Below are 19394 nucleotides of genomic sequence, written 5' to 3'. Positions count from 1 at the left end.
TTCCTACACCGTTCACCTGATTTGGATGTAAATACCCTCAAATTAAAGCTGACAGTCTGCAGTTAAAGCACATCTTGTTAATTTCATTTCAATCCATTGTGGTGGTGTATAGAGCCAAAAATGTTAGAATTGTATCGATGTCCAAATATTTATGGACCCCGACTGTATATTAACTGCTATACAAGTGGAAAAATCTATAGTATCATTTGCACTGATTGTGATCTATTGTATGTAGGGAGTACTTCAAGAAAATTTAAAACTAGGATATTAGAGCACATCAACTATATAGAGAATCCTAATAGTTTAGGGACGTCAAATGCAGCCAAACACCTTTTTTCTCTACATGACCGTAGATTAAAAAGCTTCAAAGCATATGCCATCGAGAAAGTAGCACTCCTATCAAGAGGAGGCGATATTAAAAAGCTAATATGACAAAGAGTGGCTTTTTGGATATTCAGATTAAATACTAGACATCCATCTGGATTTCATATGAAAAAAGAATTCATGTATCATTATTAAAAATAGACCCTTGCAGTTTTATATATATATATATTTATTTTTCTCTTGGTCTTTTCCTGTCAGTAAGTAGACAGACATTGCGCGTTTACGCGCGTTTTTGTCGCGCGTTTTTATGCGCGTTTTTTTTTGTAATAGTAAACGCGCGTTTGACGCGCGTTTGTGTCATTGACTGCAGTGTCCTATGGCCACAAACGCGCGTCAAAACGCCCCAAAGAAGCTCAAGACTTGTTTGAGCGTCGGGCGTTCTACAGCGCGTTCGTACGCGCTGTAAAACGCCAGGTGTGAACCATTCCCATAGGGAAGCATTGGATTTCAATGTTTGTTCTCACCTGTGTAGTAGGAGGTACTTGATACAACTGAATATAAGGCTTCCCGGATCTGGCCACACTTAGTTACGACTAAGAAAACACTGGTGTTCGAAACGCGTCAACTGCAAACTGCTGTCTGGGTGAAGGTTATCTGCTTGTGAATTATTTGCTACAATACTAATAAAGCGCATGAAGATTTTACAAAGTGCTGGATTGTTTTCCCTCTTCACAATGCATTCCATCGTGCTTTGTGGTAGTGAATCGATTTTCCCTGAAATAGTGTAAAATAAATAAATAAATAAATCATACTTCATCCATTTGCTCGCGATTGACCGAGCCATCTCGCATTAAATCCCGTGCATGGTGACGTATGATGTCATCATTGGTCGTGCGAGATTTTGCACTAGATCCTCGATCAAGATGGCGGCGGCCAGCCCGTCAGCAAGCAAATGGATGAAGCAAGTATGTTTTCATTTATTTAATTTTACACCCAACTATTGCTATCAGATGATGGGATCATGTACGAACGCGGCATCTGAGGGGTACAATGACGGGGAGCGGCGCAATCGCCGCTCCCTGTCATTGCACTCACGTCTTACAAAGAAATGAGCTTTGTCACGAAGAATTATTTTTTTGTAAAGTTCAGCTGAAGCAGGCAAATTGTATTTTTGAATACTTCCCTCCTCTCTAGATATCTTACCTTGCACACTACTGTATATTAGGTAACATTTTCAAAGCAGTAAAAAAATAAAAAAACATGCAACTGCTCAGCAGCACTTGATTCTTTTATAAGCTGATAGTCTGTTACATTTATAGGCACTTAAATGTCAGTAGGTTTCGATATCATTTTATAGCTCCCTGTCTGCCAACTAAACTCTTCATGTAACGTAACATGACAGCAGAAAAGAAGACAGGAACGTCTATTCTCCCGTTGTAAAAGTAACAGTGCGTATTCATGGGGGGAGTGACTCATCTGTTTATTGCACAAATCAATTCTGGGGACGACTGCTGCCTAGCAACAGGTCTTTTTTCATAATGGACCGTAATTTGTTGTTAGGACTTGTGTAGGCATCACATCTGAATGGGGCTTCTCCAATCTGATCTAGCCCAGGATTAATGAGGCAATACAATCTACTGACATTGTAAGGAAAAATACTTCAAAGTGGCAACATTGTCACTTTCTCAGTAAATGAAGATTATTTATTTATTTATATTTTGTCACAAATTGATTAATGGAGCTATTATTGAAATCCGCTAAATAAAGAGAAAAGATACATTGATTGAAGACTGGAGAGAATGTTTTAAGTAAGTCATAGTGGAATAGTTAAAGGGCATCTGTCAGCAGTTTTGTACCTATGACACTGGCTGACCTGTTACATGTGCGCTTGGCAGCTGAAACATAGAAACATAGAATGTGTCGGCAGATAAGAACCATTTGGCCCATCTAGTCTGCCCAATACATCTGTGTTGGTCCCATGTTTATATGTGCCCGCATTGCTGAGAAAGACTATGTTTTACTATATGCAAATGAGCCTCTAAGAGCAATGGGGGCGTTAGTGTTACACCTAGAGGCTCAGCTCTCCCTGCAACTGCCGCGCCCTCTGCACTTTGATTGACAGGACCAGGTGTAATTACTTTTCACTGTCTAGCCGGCCCTGTTAATCGAAGTGCAGAGGGCGCAGCAGTTGCAGAGAGAGCGGAGCCTCTAGGTGTAACACTAACGCCCCCGTTGCTCCTAGAGGCTCATTTGCATATAATAAAACATCATGTTTCTCAGCAATGCGGACACATATGAACATGGGACCAACACAGATGCCTTCAGCTGCCAAGTGCACATGTAACAGGTCAGCCAGTGTCATAGGTGCAAATTTGCTGACAGATGGCCTTTTCAAGGGGGTTTGACCCCTTAGTGACCACCAATATGCCTTTTTACAGCAGTCACTAAGGGGCCTGAGGCTGGGCCTCAGCTTTTTTGCGATGGCCTAGGGCCTAGTCTAAGCGATGTACGGTCCCCCCATGCAGCGGAGATTGGGACTTCTGCTCTCACATGAGAGCCGCGCTCCTGTTTAACACCTTGCATGCCGCGGGCAATGGCACCTGCCGCATGTAAGTGGTGACAGAGGGAGTGGACGCCCTCTGTCTCCCATCAGCACCCCGCAAATGTAATTGCGGCATCTGACAGTCACATTGAGGCCTTTCAGTAGTTAATCCTTTGCTCAATCAAATATAACAAAAGGAAATTATTGGTTCTCAATCAAACACTGATATAGTACATTATGCCTAGAACAGTGCCTGAGGGGCCGTCCATGACACCAAGCTTCAAAAAACTCTTGAGAGAGGGTCCATGTGTTATGCCCCTGGCCCTGCTTTTAAAACAGAAAGTGAAACCTCATAACATATTTATTACTTAGCATTTCCCATATGTACACTTTATGTTGGCATCATTTTGTAAATGTCATTTTATGTTTTGGGGGCGTTAGAACGCTTAGAATTTTAGAAGCAATTCTTAAAGTTTTTAGGAAAATTTCCAAAACTCACTTTTTAAGGACCAGTTCAGGTCACTTTGTGTGGCTTACATAGTAGAAACCGCCCATAAATAATCCAATTTTGTAAACTACACCCCTCAAGTTACTCAAAACTGATTTTACAAACTTTGTTAACCCTTTAGGTATTCCCACAAGAATTAAAAGAAAATGGAGATGAAATTTAAAAATTTCACTTTTTTGGCAGATTTTCCATTTTAATCCATTTTTTTCTTTAACACATCAAGGGTTAACAGCCAAACAAGACTCAATATTTATTACCCTCATTCTGTTGTTTGCATAAACACCCCATTTATTTTTATGGCGTTTACTTGAGGGTCTAGGTAATGTGATATTTTATAGAGGATTTGCGGACCCACTGAAGTGAATGGGTCCGCATCCGTGATGCGGAATGCACACGGAATGGTGCCCAGTGTATTGCGGATCCACAAATGCGGTCCACAATACGGCAACGGGCAGTACACGTTCTTGTGAACGAGCCCTAAGTCTGATCAGGCTCCTGCCTATCAGGCTTACATACTATGGCAAGCCTGGATGCCTGTGTAAGGCATGCAGTTGCCATGGTAACCATCGGGATGCTGCCAGAGCAGAGCAGAGGCCCGATGGGAGGGGGGAAGGAGGGAGCTCCCTCCCTCTGTTACTATCAATTGGGACGCTGCCATAGCAGTGCAGCGCCCGATGGGGGAGGGAGCTTCCTCCATGTTAACCCTTTCCATACAGTGCTCCCTACGGACCGCGGCATGGAAGGGGTTAAACGGCCGACATCAGTGCCAGCAGCGATGTCGGCTATTACAGTAGATTGTCAGCTGTATGTTACAGCTGACAATCTACTAAGCTCGGCCATCCTGAATTATTGCGAGGGCTGGTGAGGGGTGGTGGTTGGCCCCCTCATTATAACCTGGTCCCGCGCTGCCATCCTGAAGGTGGGTGATCGGGCACAGTGAACATAGCAGTGCAGCCCTGATCTCCTCAACATTTGTAACACCCCAGAGTGGTGTTACTACTTCTGCACCTTGCTACTATCTTTTATGGTCTAACCTGTATGTCATCTATTTTTTTTTTTCAGGTCCCTCAACACTGTTATTAATATTAATGTTATGTAACTGTTCATGTAATGTGCCTGGTTTACCAGCAGAAGGCAGCAAACACAGCAGAGCTGTACTTAGGTTGAATGGAGCATTCCTTTCCATTCTACCCCTCTCTGGAGAGAGCTGGGCGAGTCCCGCTTCTTGCAGGAAGGGTGGGGACCAGTTTTTTAGGCAGTTCTAGTTTTACCCCCAGCTAGGGGAAGGGGAAGTTCCCTGGCATAACCTAGAGTTAGACTACAAAGAAAAAGTGCAGCATCAAGAAGAAAGCAAATATACTATTTAAGCTTGTCAGTACAGAAGAAATAGAGGAGAATTGAGTTTGCCTGCCAGTTATATGCTAAAACCTGCTGGAACCAAGATAAAGCCTGAAAACTGTTTGAGGAAACGTTTATTCAAGTAAAGCTGCTATTCAACTTCATCTCAAGGTCTGGACTCAAGTTATTCTTTCAAACCCCTCAATTAACCCCCCTATTTATTGCTTTGGAGCCAAAGCCTGGGGTCCAGCGGTAACCAGGTAGGAGCACCGTGACACACTTAAAGAGACATTTAGGCCGCACTACACCACTCGGCATTCCTACTATACCTGGGTCACAATATATAGAGGTTCCTGGGGGAAGGCGCCCGTTGCACACTCACTGAGGAGATCTGAGCTGCGCTGCTGAACGCTTCGATTGGTCAGTCAAATCTAACTGACTAATCTCAGCGATCCAAAGGCAGGGACCACTGTGATTGTTCCCTTGCCTGCCGGGTGCCCGGACAGCTCAGCTGTCCGTAGCACCCGTTTAGATGCTGGTGTCACCGCAAGTGTACTGTGTACGGTAACTAACACCACATTATGACGTACACAGTTTGTCATTAGTCACTAAGGGGTTAATTTCATGTTGGCCTAAACTAATCAAGTGAAAAGTTTATAGTAGATGTTTTGCTCATAAATCTAAAAAAAAAATAATGTTAACTCTGCTTCTGTAGTTTGACTTTGTGAAAACAAGTGGATCATTCCTCACCACGGTGGCTGATGAAATAGAATATATGAATGTTCTATTCCAACATCAGAGACTCTCTAAGTCGAAGCAGCTCGCTAGATACCCTGCATTAATTCTCCGGAGAAAACAAAAACTTCCAAAAGTCACTTAGAAGAATTAATCTATCTACAGTTCCCAACTACAAAATACAACAAGGGGAACATAAAGTGGATTGTTGCTCGACAAATTGATACATGAAAGCTTCTGTCTTAGTCCTTAAATTTAACACTTTTTTACTTTACTTATGTTAATGTTTAATCTTTTCCTTTTATTTGTTCCCAATGTATTGTAAATTCAACATGATGATAAATCTTCAGAGACTCTGGTGCACGGTAAAGGCTCTGGCACTGCAACTGGAATTCAGAGTACCTTTTATTTTACAGCTTACCTATAAGAAATACGGAAAAGGGAATTATTTACAGGATAAAAGATCCATTGAATCTCTCTTATTAGCCTGATACAGGCTACATAAAGTCTGTCACCATGCCACCATAAAATACGCTAGCGCACTACTAAAGGAATAGTGCTCAAGTGATTTTTTGCAAAACGTATAAGAGGATACTTTAACTAGGAAAAGGTATTTTGCTGTGGAGGATCCAGAACTTCATGTATTACAGGAATGGAATTCAATGATAGCTGTGTAATGCTTTATTTCCCCTGTGGGGGCGCTGCTAAGGAATTACAGTAAACAATTTGTGCCAGGTTCCCTCATGGATTACAGCTGATTGTTTAGGACCCCTTGTATGGGGATTTTTTAATAAAACAAGGACTGTCCACACCTTAAGATCCCTTGTGCTGTACTAGTACTGGAAGTACCTAGTACCTAGGAGCTGTGCTTGTTCCATGGCTTGAGAATGCCAGTTGTATTACACAGCTGACACTATTCTCTATGCCAGCATTGGCGATAACTCTGATCCAGGCAGTTTAACCCCTCAGATGCTGTGGTCAACAGTGACTGCAGAATCTGGTATTTAGTCCAAGGGAAGGACCTTCCTCTGTCCTCCAGTCAACAATGATGCAACTGAGAGGTGTCAAGGAGCTGTAATTGCCACTGGGTTTTCTGGTGTCCCCTAGGCCCACCATGTTAGCTCTTCTATTACAATCCCTGGAAGGATCTAATAGAATGCTAGTATAAGTCCCTATAAACTGTAATACAGAAGTGTATACATTAGCACAAGAAATCAAACTATTGCAGGTACAGCCTCAGCTGTTCTTGTGCACGTGACGGCTGAGGCCAGTGACAGGTCCCCTTCCCTTCGGCGGCACTGGAATGCAGGACATTTTAAGAGGTGAGATGTTTTTTATTATAATTTTTTTTAGCATAGTACACTTGGAGTTAAATTACTTAAAAAAAAAAACTTTAAAGGGGTTATCCAAAGTATAAAACATGCCCCCCCAATGCCCAGGCCCCTCATATAGGTTATACTTTCCCTGTTCCCTGTCACGACCTGCTATTGGCTGCTCCCCCGTGTCGCCGGATGTTTTGATCCGAGCAACGGGGAAATGCGGAGGCGGTCGTGTAGAGATCAGGAGTGATGTGGGTGCCGGGAAGCAGGTAAGTATAATCTGTATGAGGGGCCCGGGGATTGGGGGGGCATGTTTTGTACTTTGGATAACCCCTTTAATATTTTCTAAGGCCCTAAACTCTATTTCACTCGTGTAATATACATGACATTCTCTATAGCATGTACATGCAGTCATACAAGCTACTATGCATATTTTAATAAACATTTAATAATAAAACTATCCAAGCATCTCAAGCTGTTGTCAAAAAACAAGCTTCACGGAACAGCTTTACAGCGGGGATTGATGGGCTTTATGGGCCCGTGATAGGCTGCGCATCATGTATTCTGTTTATGTATTGTGCTTTTCTATGCAAGAGTAGTTTGTTAATATTCTCAGACCTTGCTGTTCTTTGAGATGCATGATAATGTTAATTTTGATTGTATTTTGACCTTGTCTAGAGCATCTGTGTGCTTTATTCACTGGAAACCAGGAGCATATCATTCCCTCGTATAGACGGTTCCTGTAAGCACATTGTGTGCTGCAGAAGAGATAGGTGGACATATCACTAATGGCAGAAGCTCCCCCACCCGCGACAAGTCTAAGCAGGAACCTTGCCCTGTCAATCAAGAAGGAGAGGGAGGGGCTGGCAGAGGAAGCAGGAGGAGCTAAGATGCAGAGAGTGGCTTGGACACAGCCGCAGTGCTCTTATTTCTCCATTTGCATATGGGGGACATTTATCGAAAGAAAAACTGGCTTAGTTGCCCATAGCAACCAATCAGATTCCACCTTTCATATTTCAGAGCTCCTTTGGAAAATGAAAGGTGGAATCTGATTGGTTGCTTTGGGCAACTAAGCCAGTTTTTCTTTACACCAGTCTTAATACATTTCCCCTCTCTGTCTCCAGAATGAAGCAACGGATCACTAAGTGAAAGCTATCAATACATTCAGCTGAGCTAGTCCTACAAGGCACTGGTTTAAAAGAAAACTGGCTTAGTTACCCATAACAACCAGATTCCACTTTTCATTTTCCAAAAGAGCTCTGAAAAATGAAAGGTGGCATCTGGTTGCTATGGGCAACTAAGCCAGTTTTCCTTTTCTTCAGTTTTGATAAAAATCCTCCATTGTGCCTGGTTTACTAGTAAGTTTCCTGCTGACAGACGCCGTTTAATAAACTCACCCTATAATATTTTAAGGCTAATTTCACTGGGTTGTGGGCAACATTTAAGGGCATAGACTGGGAGCAGCTACTGTCACATAAGGACTCATGCACACGACTGTGGGCTGGCCGTTCCGTGCATTGTGGACTGCAATTTGCAGTGCCCAATGCACGGCAACATCCGTGCGGCTGCCGTAGACAGATCCAGACCCATTCACCTTGAATGGGTCCGTGATCTGTCCGCGCCGCTAAAAAGTAGCGCATGGCGTAGTGCTTCCGTGGGCTTCCGATCCGTGCTTCCGCACCACATCTCCCAGATTGCGGACCCACTGAAGTGAATGGGTCCGCGATCCGTGATGCACACGGCCAGTGCCCGTGTATTGCGGACCCGCCATATACGGGCCGCAATACGGCAATGGCCGGGCAATAGTCTTGTGCATGAGCCCTAATACTGAGGATAAATGGGAGACCTTTAAATCCACATTGAGTAATTTAATAATTAATAATAATTTATTCCTTTAGGTAACAAGTATAAACAGGTAAAATTAAACCCCCATGGCTTACAGCTACTGTAAAAAGGGCAATAAAAGACAAAACAAAGGGCATTTAAAAAATACAAATTTAAGGGGTCAGCTGTAGCATTTGAAGTTTACAAAGGGCTTAATAAAATCTGTGAAAAGGAGATAAAATTAGCAAAAATGCATAACGAACAGCAGGTGGCAAAAGAGAGCAAAACAAATCCCCAAAAATTATTTAAATATATAAATGCTAAAAACCCAAGGTCTGAGCAGGTAGGCCCCTAAATAATGGTAATTAGGGTTAATCACTGAAGATAAGGAAAAGGCAGAAATACTAAATGTTTTTTTTTAGCTCTGTATATACAAAAGAGAAAGAAGCAGATATTTGTGGTGCCGGGTCTGTTAGTACATCCAGTAATATACTCAATCGGCTAACTGTAGATATGGTCCAAGACAAGTTAAATAAGGTAAATGTGAACAAGGCTCCAGGTCCAGATGGATTACACCCAAGAGTGCTTAAAGAGCTCAGTCCAGTCATTGCTGTGCCCCTGTTTATAATTTTTAAGGATTCTCTAGGTACTGGTACAGTGTCAGGTGATTGGCGCAAGGCAAACGTGGTGCCCATATTCAAAAAAGGATCTAGGTCCTCCACAGGTAATTATAGACTAGTTAGTTTAACTTCTGCTGTGGGAAAAATGTTTGAAGGACCCTTAAGGGACTATATACCGTACATGAGTATGTGACTGTAAATAATATTATAAGTGATAACCAGCATGGGTTTACCAAGGACAGAAGTTGTCAGACTATTCCTGATTTGTTTTTATGAGGAAGTGAGCAGAAGCCTGGACAGAGGGGCGGCTGTGGATGTAGTGTTTCTGGATTTTGCAGAGGCTTTTGATACTGTCCCTCATATATGTTTAATAGGTAAAGTAAGGTCTATAGGCTTGGAAAGTATAGTCTGTAGTTGGATTAAAAACTGGCTGAAGGACCATGTCCAGAGAGTTGTGATCGATGATTCCCATTCAGAATGGTCCTGGGTTATAAGTGGTGTACCCCAAGGTTCAGTGCTGGGTCCTTTATTATTTAGTTTATTTATTAATGATATTGAGGACGGGATTAATATCATTATTTCTATTTTTGCAGATGACACTAAGCTATGTAGTACTGTGCAGTCTATAGAAGATGTCCATAAAATACAAGCTGACTTGAACACTCTGAGTGATTGGGCATCAACTTGGAAAATGAGGTTCAATGTGGATAAATGTAAAGTTATGCATCTTGGTAGTAATAATCTCTGTGCTTCATATGTCCTAGAGGATGTAACACTGGGAGAGCCACTTATAGAGAAGGATTTGGTTGTCCTTGTGGATGGTAGATTAAATTACAGCATACAATGTCAATCAGCTGCTTCTAAAGCCACCAGGATATTGTCATGCATTGAACGAGGCATGGACTCGCGGGGCAGGGATGTAATATTACCACTTTATAAAGCGTTGGTGCGGCCTCATCTGGAATATGCAGTTCAGTTCTGGGCACCAGTACATAGAAGTACAGAGGAGAGCGACTAAACTGATAAGGCGCATGGAGGGTCTTAGTTATGAAGAAAGATTAAAAGAATTTCATTTAGTATTCAGAGGAGACTTCTAAGGGGGGGACATGATTAACCTATACAAATATATAAATGGACCATACAAAAAATACTGTGAAAAACTGTTCCATGTAAAATGCCCTCAAAAGACAAGGGGGCACTGCCCCCGACTGGAGAAGAAAAAGTTCAATCTCCAGAAGCGTCAAAGTTTCTTTACTGTAAGAACTGTGAATCTGTGGAATAGACTTCCTCAGGACGTGGTAACAGCAGGAACAGTGGACAGTTTTAAAAAGGGTTTAGATGAATTCTTAAAAGTAACCAACATTAATGCTTATAAAAATGTGTAGAAATCTGAGTCTCATTAGCTTCTGGGAGCCGTGTCCCCACGTATCCCTTGTTTGAACTTGATGGACTTATGTCTTTTTTCAACCGTATTAACTATGTAACAAAGCAATATTCCTACATTCTGCCCCTGTACAAACATAATTAAATCAAGAAACTAGATGGGGTTTGTCAGGAATATGGATTATGATTTAATGTCAGCCATGTTCCCACACCAGCCATCTGCTGTCAGATAGCAGAGGTAGTAAACTCCAGAGAGGGGCCCTGCTTCAAAGCCCAGCCAAATGGCAGAGAACTTCTAGCAGGTCACCTTTGTTTACAATTTCTCACCTCCATTCAGATAGCACGGATCCTGCAAGAAAACTTCCCTGCAGGGGGTCTAGGCCATTCCCCAGTTCAATCAAAATACCAGACATCATGGAGCCGGCAATTCATAAGGAATTATGAATTGCCCGTCCATCACAGGCATAAACCAGATCCATATTTGTGTCACTGTGGCCACGATGAACAGGCCCGTGGGTATAGTTTGGTGGTGGGATGCCAAAGAGGGGAGATATACATATCTCCCCACAGAAACCACATAACGGTACCATGCTTGGACTCTACTGGTAGCCAGAACCCAGGCGGATCCATTGGTCCCAGAACCACCTCCCTGCAACATTCTGGTCTGGAGCCATAAGATCTAATCGTTTTTTTGGCTCATTTGCTGCCAGTCCCAGAAGAGGGGGAGTAGACTCCTCCCAGAAGCAGGGAGGGGAGGTGCCTGCTACAGATCAAAAGGCTCTTGCCAGCAAGTGGGCGTGTTATTTCTCTGAAGGGGGGTCACATCGTGCCATGTGTTTAGAGCAAGCATGTCAAACTCAAAGGCTAACATGGGCCAAAAAAACAAAATTTAAGTTTATGTGGGCCGCATAAAAAAAAAACGCCTGGCCGTGCGGAGGCGTGCGGATCCGTCCAGACTTACAATGTACGGATCCGTTTGAAGATGGGGACGGATCCGTTTGAAGATGACACAATATGGCTCAATCTTCAAACGGATCCGTCCCCCATTGACTTTCAATGTAAAAGTCTAGACGGATCCGTTCAGGCTACTTTCACAGTTAGAATTTTTTTTACAATATAATGCAGACGGATCCGTTCTGAACGGATCCACCGTCTGCATTATATGAGCGGATCCGTCTCAGACGGATCCGCTCTGAACGCAAGTGTGAAAGTAGCCTTAGGGGCGAGAACCTGGGATCTTTCATCCCTTGTCCTATTCAGCTCTATCAGGGTGAATAGGACTTCACACTGTCCCTACTGCTCTGTGCCTTGTGCACACAGCATCAGGGATGTTACCATGGCAACCAGGGCTTCTGTAGCGTCCTGGCTGCCATGGTAACTGATCGGAGCCCCAGGCTTACACAGCTGGGGCTCCGATCAGAAGCTGCCACTGCACCACCAATGAGGGGGAGGGGAGAGGTCCCTGTGGCCACTGCCACCAATGATTTCAATACTGGGGGGGTTGAGAGGGGCTGGCGCACTGTGCCACCAATGATTTTAATGGGATGGGGGGCACACTGCACCACCAATGATAAATTACCCCTTTATACAGGAGGCGGGTACTGGCAGATCAGCAGTTAACCCCTCAGGTGCGGCACCTAAGGGGTTAACTGCCTCTGATCGCAGCTCCCTGTCAGGGGCAGGGTGCCGGCAATGCGATTCTGCTGCCGGCACCCGCCTCCTGTATTGTGTTAAACTACTTTCACTATCAGGCCACACAGAGCGGCGCCCAGCGATGTCTCAGCACTCACCATTAGTCCTGGGCGCCGCTCCGTTCGCCTGCAGTGCTCCATTACTGTCTCCTCTCCTGCTCCACATGCTGCTGATTACTATCGGAGCGATGGGAGGAGACATCAGCTTCACTAGTGGGCGTTCCTTCTTCCTGGCTGTAGCGCTGTCCAATCGCAGCGCAGGGAGAAGGAACGCCCACTAGTGAAGCTGATGTCTCCTCCCATCGCTCCGATAGTAAGCAGCATGTGGAGCAGGAGAGGAGACAGTAATGGGGCACTGCGGGCGAACGGAGCGGCACCCAGGACTAATGGTGAGTGCTGGGCGCCGCTCTGTGTGGAAATAGTCCAATCATTGGTGGCGCAGTGCGCCCCCCCCTCTATTCTCATTGGTGGCACAGTGCGCCCACCCCTCCTCCCCCCTTCTATTCTCATTGGTGGCGCAGTGCGCCCGCCCCTCCTCCCCCCCCCCCTCTCTTCTCATTGGTGGCAGCGGCAGCAGCACAGGGGGAGGGAGGACAGCTTCCTTCTCCCCGTGCTGCTGAGAGAACATGAGCGCGCCGATAGCAGTGCGCTCATGTTCAGAAATACTTGCCGGGCCGCAAAAATATTCATTGCGGGCCGCATGCGGCCCGCGGGCCGCATGTTTGACACCCATGGTTTAGAGGAACCTGCAAACTGCTGACATCACTGCCTCCCATGTGACTACAGCTAATAACTCATCCCAACCTAAAGGACTCATATACCTGGTAAACTGACTTTTGTTCTGCTTTACCCTGACTGTACCCTATCATCTGTATTTGTAACCTCAGACCACTGTATATATTTTCTGTGTGTATAGTGTCATTCCTAGTGAGCCCTTAAGGCAATTAAATATATAATTTAATCTTGTGCTGTCTTGTATCTCGATCACGAATCCCCACGTCCGTGTTTCGGCCTAGTTATACGCTACTGTGGGTTGGTTTCTCACCCTATATAATCCCGTTTGTGGACCGAGCTTATATCAAACGAGAAGCTGGTGGCAGTCTTCCCGGGCTGAGGATGCGCTGTTTCACTGGGGCAGTAAAAAGGCTTCCTCAGCTTGTTGCCTCTCTGTGCCCGTGTGGACAGGAGGAGTCTGTGAACACTGTACCAAGCTGACCTTACCTGCTCCTCAGGGATGGCGTAACGTCAAGCCTTGGTAAACAGTGACCATACCGTATCTCGCTGGCTCTACGTATTTTACGTCTGGCGGCAGCAAGGCGCGGTATTCATCACAGGGGTGCATTGTGGAATTTTAAAGATTTTTAGTGTGGATTCCTCACTGAACACTTTTAATAATTTATATTACAGTACATGTGAATGTTTATTTTATTTATTTTTATTTCACGTAGATGTAGTATTAAAAGATCTGTGCGGATTTCAAGGCAGGTTTTCAACCTGTAGGCCATGTTCACACCACAGATTTTCCATGTGGATTCTGGTGCGTTTTCTTCTCTGTTAATTTCTATGGAAACAAATGCTGCAGTTCGCACAGACTCAGGGCTCATGCACACGTTCCGGTTTGTTTTTTGGACTGTATGCGGAACCATTCATTTCAACGGGTCCGCAAAAAAATACGGAATTTACTTTGTGTGCAATCCGTTTCTGTATGTCCGTTCCGAATTTATTTTTTTAACACATCCTATTATTGTCCGATTAACGGACAAGGATAGGACTCTTCTTATAGGAGCCAGCTGTTCCATTCCATATTTTTTGTGGATCCGTGTTTTGCGGAACGCAAAATACATATAGTCGTGTAAATCAGTATTTGTTTCCGCTGCGTGGATGGATAATTTTCTTTGCCAAAAAAAAGTTCATTCTCCATGTGATAATTTCTATTGGAATACTGGAATTAAAGAGAGACCTAAAAATCATATCAAATTCTCAAGATAATAACGGTAAATTTTTGTCCGAACATTGAAGCAATTTATATGTCCATCTCCAATTTATTACCCTTCATTTGTTGTAATTGCATTTTTTCTGTTTCTTCTTAGTTTCGATATTTTTTTTTAGATCCACACAAAAATCGGAACCCCCAAAAAAACGCTTTTAAAAGGAAAACCTAAAAAATAGTGAGGAAAACGCACAGAATTTGGATACAGATTCCATGCCTAAATTTTCAGCATGCATCACAACCGTGTGAACATTCCCTTACAATGCAAAGTATGACATCTCCAGGAAAATCTGCGGCGTAATCTGTATCACACATCTAGATTTTGCAATAAATTTGCTCTGGATTTGCAGGAAAATCTTTGGCAGAAAAATTCTTCCATGTCTGAACTCAAACTGAATATATAAACAGTATATAAATCAGCACACTGTCGTCATTTTTTTTGCACATTTTATATATTTTCTTGGCCTAATCTAAACCTTACATTTATGGGGCATTACATGACCATATGTATTTTGTGGTCTGCAAAACATTGCATTGTTTTTTTTCCAGACCCACTGAACAATGTCTATTCTTGTCTGAAAAACGGACAAGAATAGGACATGTTCTACATTTCTGTTGGGCCATAGTATGCTGTCCACATTTTTTTCGGCACCATTGAAATGAATGGGTCTGCATCCAATCTGCAAAAAATGCGGATCGGATGATGTGAATATCAAAAAATACAGTCATGTGAAGGTTGGCCCACAAACGACATTTATCACCTATCCACAGATTAGGTGATAGGTGATAAATGTATTAAGGTCCAAGTTCATTTCAAAAGTAGGGGTCCAGAGTGCCCCCTACTGATCTCAACAATATAGTCCAGGATGCCCCCCACTGATTTCAAGAATTGGGTCCGGAGAGCCCCCCACTGATCTCAAGAATAGGGATTTTGAGTGTGTCACAACTGAGGATGGGGGAAACCCTCAGCCGTGCGATGTTAAACGTATGTGGAAGCTGCTTGGCCAGGATAACAGAATTAGGGAGCAGGTCACCTCCTACAGCGTCCCTAACTCTGACCCTGACTCCTAACTGTATGAGCCGACCCAGATGGTAGGAGGGCTCATACTCAGGAACCTCAGGTCCCTACTAGCACTCAGCAGATCCCTGAGCTAGGAGCTGGGTAAGGCAACCTGTTCCTCCTAGACACGGAGGAACAGGAGTCTAAACTGGCCAAACTGCAAGGAAGGGAAAACACAAACAGCCTATGGATACGGCAGGTGAGTGAAACCACTTCCACACCTACCTGCCACAGACACACTGACTGGATCCCGTGCTCACATTCTGAATGTCCATACCAAACATAAAAGGACACAGCACACACATATAAACACACAGGAACCCAGATCCATAGCTGCAGTAAGATAAGACATCACAAGGACATAAAATAAACATCACGCATAACTTTTTGGACCACAAGGGTGGCCCTCACTGGCAGATTGTATAAGAGACCAGGAGGATGACTCCAGCTTACAACAAGGCTGGAGTACCCCTCAGCTTCAGATCTTAGCAGAGGTTAAATAGCCCAAGTAGCCACACCCACACAGACACACAGTGGAAAGGGTATTAACCCTTCCAACGCCAGACAGGGTAGTGAAGCAACTTAAAAGGGGAAGTGCACATGCACACATAAACCCTGTGTACTGATGCAAAGAGAGGAGAGAGAGGTAGTCGGGCGGCACTGCTTGCACTGGTGATGCCGTAATAAACCAAACCGTGATGCGGTTAAACGTGCTTCTTAATGTGGTGCTCAGCAAGGAAGATACTGTGGACAGTAGGTTGCAACATAAGGAGAAGGCAGAAATAAAGTTGCGGCACTCACCGAAGTATGTAACTCTTTCTTTATTGAAGCTTCCTCAAGGGGTAGCTGGAGGATCCAGGGGCGGACACAAAGTTGCGAGCGGCGACGGCCATTTCGCGCGCAAGATCGCGCTTCCTCAGGCCACAGCTTCAATAAAGAAAGAGTTACATACTTCGGTGAGTGCCGCAACTTTATTTCTGCCTTCTCCTTATGTTTAAACCCTGTGTACACCAAACAGATAAAAGGCACACCTACAAAGACAGGTTGCCAGGTGCAACCGCATTCACCTGACAGCAAGCTGCCTAGCAACAGCTCAGGCTGCTATACTGCCAATACAACATGTTGCCGGCGGCAACCACACATGAGGCAACATACTTCAGCCCTCACCTGTGATTGACCACAAGACAAGACCGCAGGCAACTGCATGCGGTTCCAGGAGTCACGGCCATGACTTTGGTCATGACACTCCCACCCCTCAAAGCCCCCCCACAAAAAAAAAAGGGAAACTAGTGAGAAACTCAAAACAGGGATGGGAGAAGGGAAGAAATAGGAAAATCAGCATCAGTGCATGCGAGTCTCCCCAGGACTGCTGCCAGCCCCTGGAGCAACACACAGGAACCAAAGACCAGCAAAGAAACAGCCCGGAGAGACCGCACTGACACTGCGTCCACTCTCTACTCACGTTCCCACTCCAGTCGCTGCCAACAGCCACTCCTAACCAGCACACAGCTGGAACACCAACGGAATGCTGCCAGCAGACGACCAGAGATAAGAACATAGAGTGGGACAAGGGATCACCAACACAGACACGGAAGGCAAGGTGGCGGGGAATAAGCCACCAACCGTGCCGTAAACGGTGAACCCCATAACGCTCTCCCTCCGGAGAACGCGCATGCACCCCAAAAGCAGATGGCGATGCATGCTGCACCCTCTTTCGAAGATAGCCAGGTAAGGAGCCATTGTGGTCATACTGTCACAGATGAGAGTGGGGGAAACCCTCATCCGTGCAATGTTAAGGATAAGGGAAGCTGCTAGGCCAGGACAACAGAATCAGGGAGCAGGTCACCTCCTAAAGCGTCCCTAACTCTGACCCTGACTCCTAACTGTATGAGCCAAACCAGATGGTAGGAGGGCTCATACTCAGGAACCTCAGGTCCCTACTAGCCCTCAAGAGATCCCTGAACTAGGAGCAGGGTAAGATGACCTGTTCCTCCTAGACACGGATGAACAGGAGTCTAACCTGGCCAAGCTGCAAGGAAAGGGGAACATCAACAGCCTATGGATATGGCAGGTGAGTGAAGCCACTTCCACACCTACCTGTGTGTTTATGTGCTGTGTTCTTTTATGTTTGGTGTGGACATCAGCATTTGAGCACGGGATCCAGTCAGTGTGTCTGTGGCAGGTAGGTGTGGAAGTGGTTTCACTCACCTGCCATATCCATAGGCTGTTGATGTTCCCCTTTCCTTGCAGCTTGCTTTGATCCGAATTTATTCGCGGCGAATCGCGTAAAAAAACCCTGCTATTTCCTGGCTGCTGAGAGCCTTTATAGTGGTTTAGAATACTATGCCTTGTAGTAACAGTCTGTTTTGGTAGTGAAATAATACTGTGAGTCAGTATGACATGCAGATGACAGGCGTCGCTCTTAGAATCACTGCACACTTCACTTAGTTGGGCAGTCACGGGGCCAAAACTGACCAAATAACTCAAGTATGAACTCAGCCTTACAGGTCGATGTTAGTGCCAAGAAGAAGCGCACTCCTTTTACACCGTCGCTAGATGGATGTGGCAGGTGAGTGAAACTACTTCCACACCTACCTGTGTGTTTATGTGTGTGTGCTGTGTCCTTTTATGTTTGGTGTGGACATCAGCATTTGAGCACGGGATCCAGTCAGTGTGTCTGTGGCAGGTAGGTGTGGAAGTGGTTTCACTCACCTGCCATATCCATAGGCTGTTGATGTTCCCCTTTCCTTGCAGCTTGGCCAGGTTAGACTCCTGTTCGTCCGTGTCTAGGAGGAACAGGTCGTCTTACCCTGCTCCTAGTCCAGGGATCTCTTGAGGGCTAGTAGGGACCCGAGGTTCCTGAGAATGAGCCCTACTACCATCTGGGTTGGCTCATACAGTTAGGAGTCAGGGTCAGAGTTAGGGATGCTTTAGGAGGTGACCTGCTCCCTGATACTGTTGTCCTGGCCTAGCAGCTTCCCTTATCCTTAACATCGCACAGATGAGGGTTTCCCCCACTCTCACCCGTGACAGAGTGTCCCATTTGAATGGAGCATTGGTCACATGCAAACTCAGCAGAACTGAAGAGGACACAGGGATAGACCGAGATGCCACATACAGGGCTCAGCTACCTTCTTCAGGTCCATTTGATCTCAGCACATGGTCCCGATGAAAAAAAAGTTGTCAAGATAGAATGTTAATACTAGAGGTGGGACGACAAATCCGTAGACTCTACGAATCCCTCGAATTTTGCTGGATTCGTGCAGGCGTCTCGAATCTGACGAATCCTTCTGCGACGTCACGTCCCTGCGCCTCCCGAGATGCCTATTACCCTACCCGTGAACTTTCCCTAGTAAAACCCTAAGCAAGCTACTGGCGGATCCTGGGGGGGGGGGCAACGGGGCAATTGCCCCCCCCCCTTCCGAGCTGCTTAGAAAGGGGGGGGGGGGGTGGCCGCAGGGCACAGGGAGATGAGCGCTTCCATTGTGGAAGCGCTCATCTCCATAGTCATCTGTACAGCCGTCCTCAGGATAGCAATACAGATGCCTGTGCTGCGGCAGGGCAGGGGAGGGAGAGGCGTGTCCCTTTCTCTTCCTCTGATCGGCTTAGTGCCTGCAGCCTATCAGAGGCCGGCACAGGCGGTGCGATGACGTCATCGCACCACCTGAGCCGTACAGTGAGGGACACAGGCCGGAAGAGGCCTGCATCACATCGCTGACATGGAGGTTAGTATAAGTGGATAAGTGTTTTTTTTTTTTTATATGTACAATAGTTTTACTGGCACATTAGGGGGGCTCTTATTACTGCCACATTGGGGGGGGGGCTCTTATTACTGGCACATTATTGGGGGCTCTTATTACTGGCACATGATGGGGGGCCCTTATTACTGGCACATAATGGGGGGCTCTTATTACTGGCAAATGATGGGGGTGCTCTTGTTACTGGCACATGATGGGGAGGCATCTATGGGGGCACATTTTACTGGCATATGATTGGGGGCTCCTATTACTGGCACATGCTGGGGGGCTCTTATTACTGGCACATGATGGGGGGCTCTTAT

At 45.3% G+C, this 19394-nt stretch overlaps 1 protein-coding gene across 2 annotated transcripts in view; it reads right to left on the bottom strand.

Moving 5' to 3' along the window:
• The window catches only part of PLXDC2 (plexin domain containing 2), a 319079-nt gene that overhangs the window by 197764 nt on the left and 101921 nt on the right, over positions 1 to 19394 (bottom strand). The gene's annotated exons all lie outside the window — the stretch shown is intronic.

The sequence above is a fragment of the Bufo gargarizans genome, chromosome 5 (assembly GCF_014858855.1).
Source record: "Bufo gargarizans isolate SCDJY-AF-19 chromosome 5, ASM1485885v1, whole genome shotgun sequence".
NCBI classification, from domain to species: domain Eukaryota; kingdom Metazoa; phylum Chordata; class Amphibia; order Anura; family Bufonidae; genus Bufo; species Bufo gargarizans.
The sequence above is the reverse complement of the archived record's forward strand: the minus strand, read 5'-3'. Positions and strand labels throughout refer to the sequence as shown.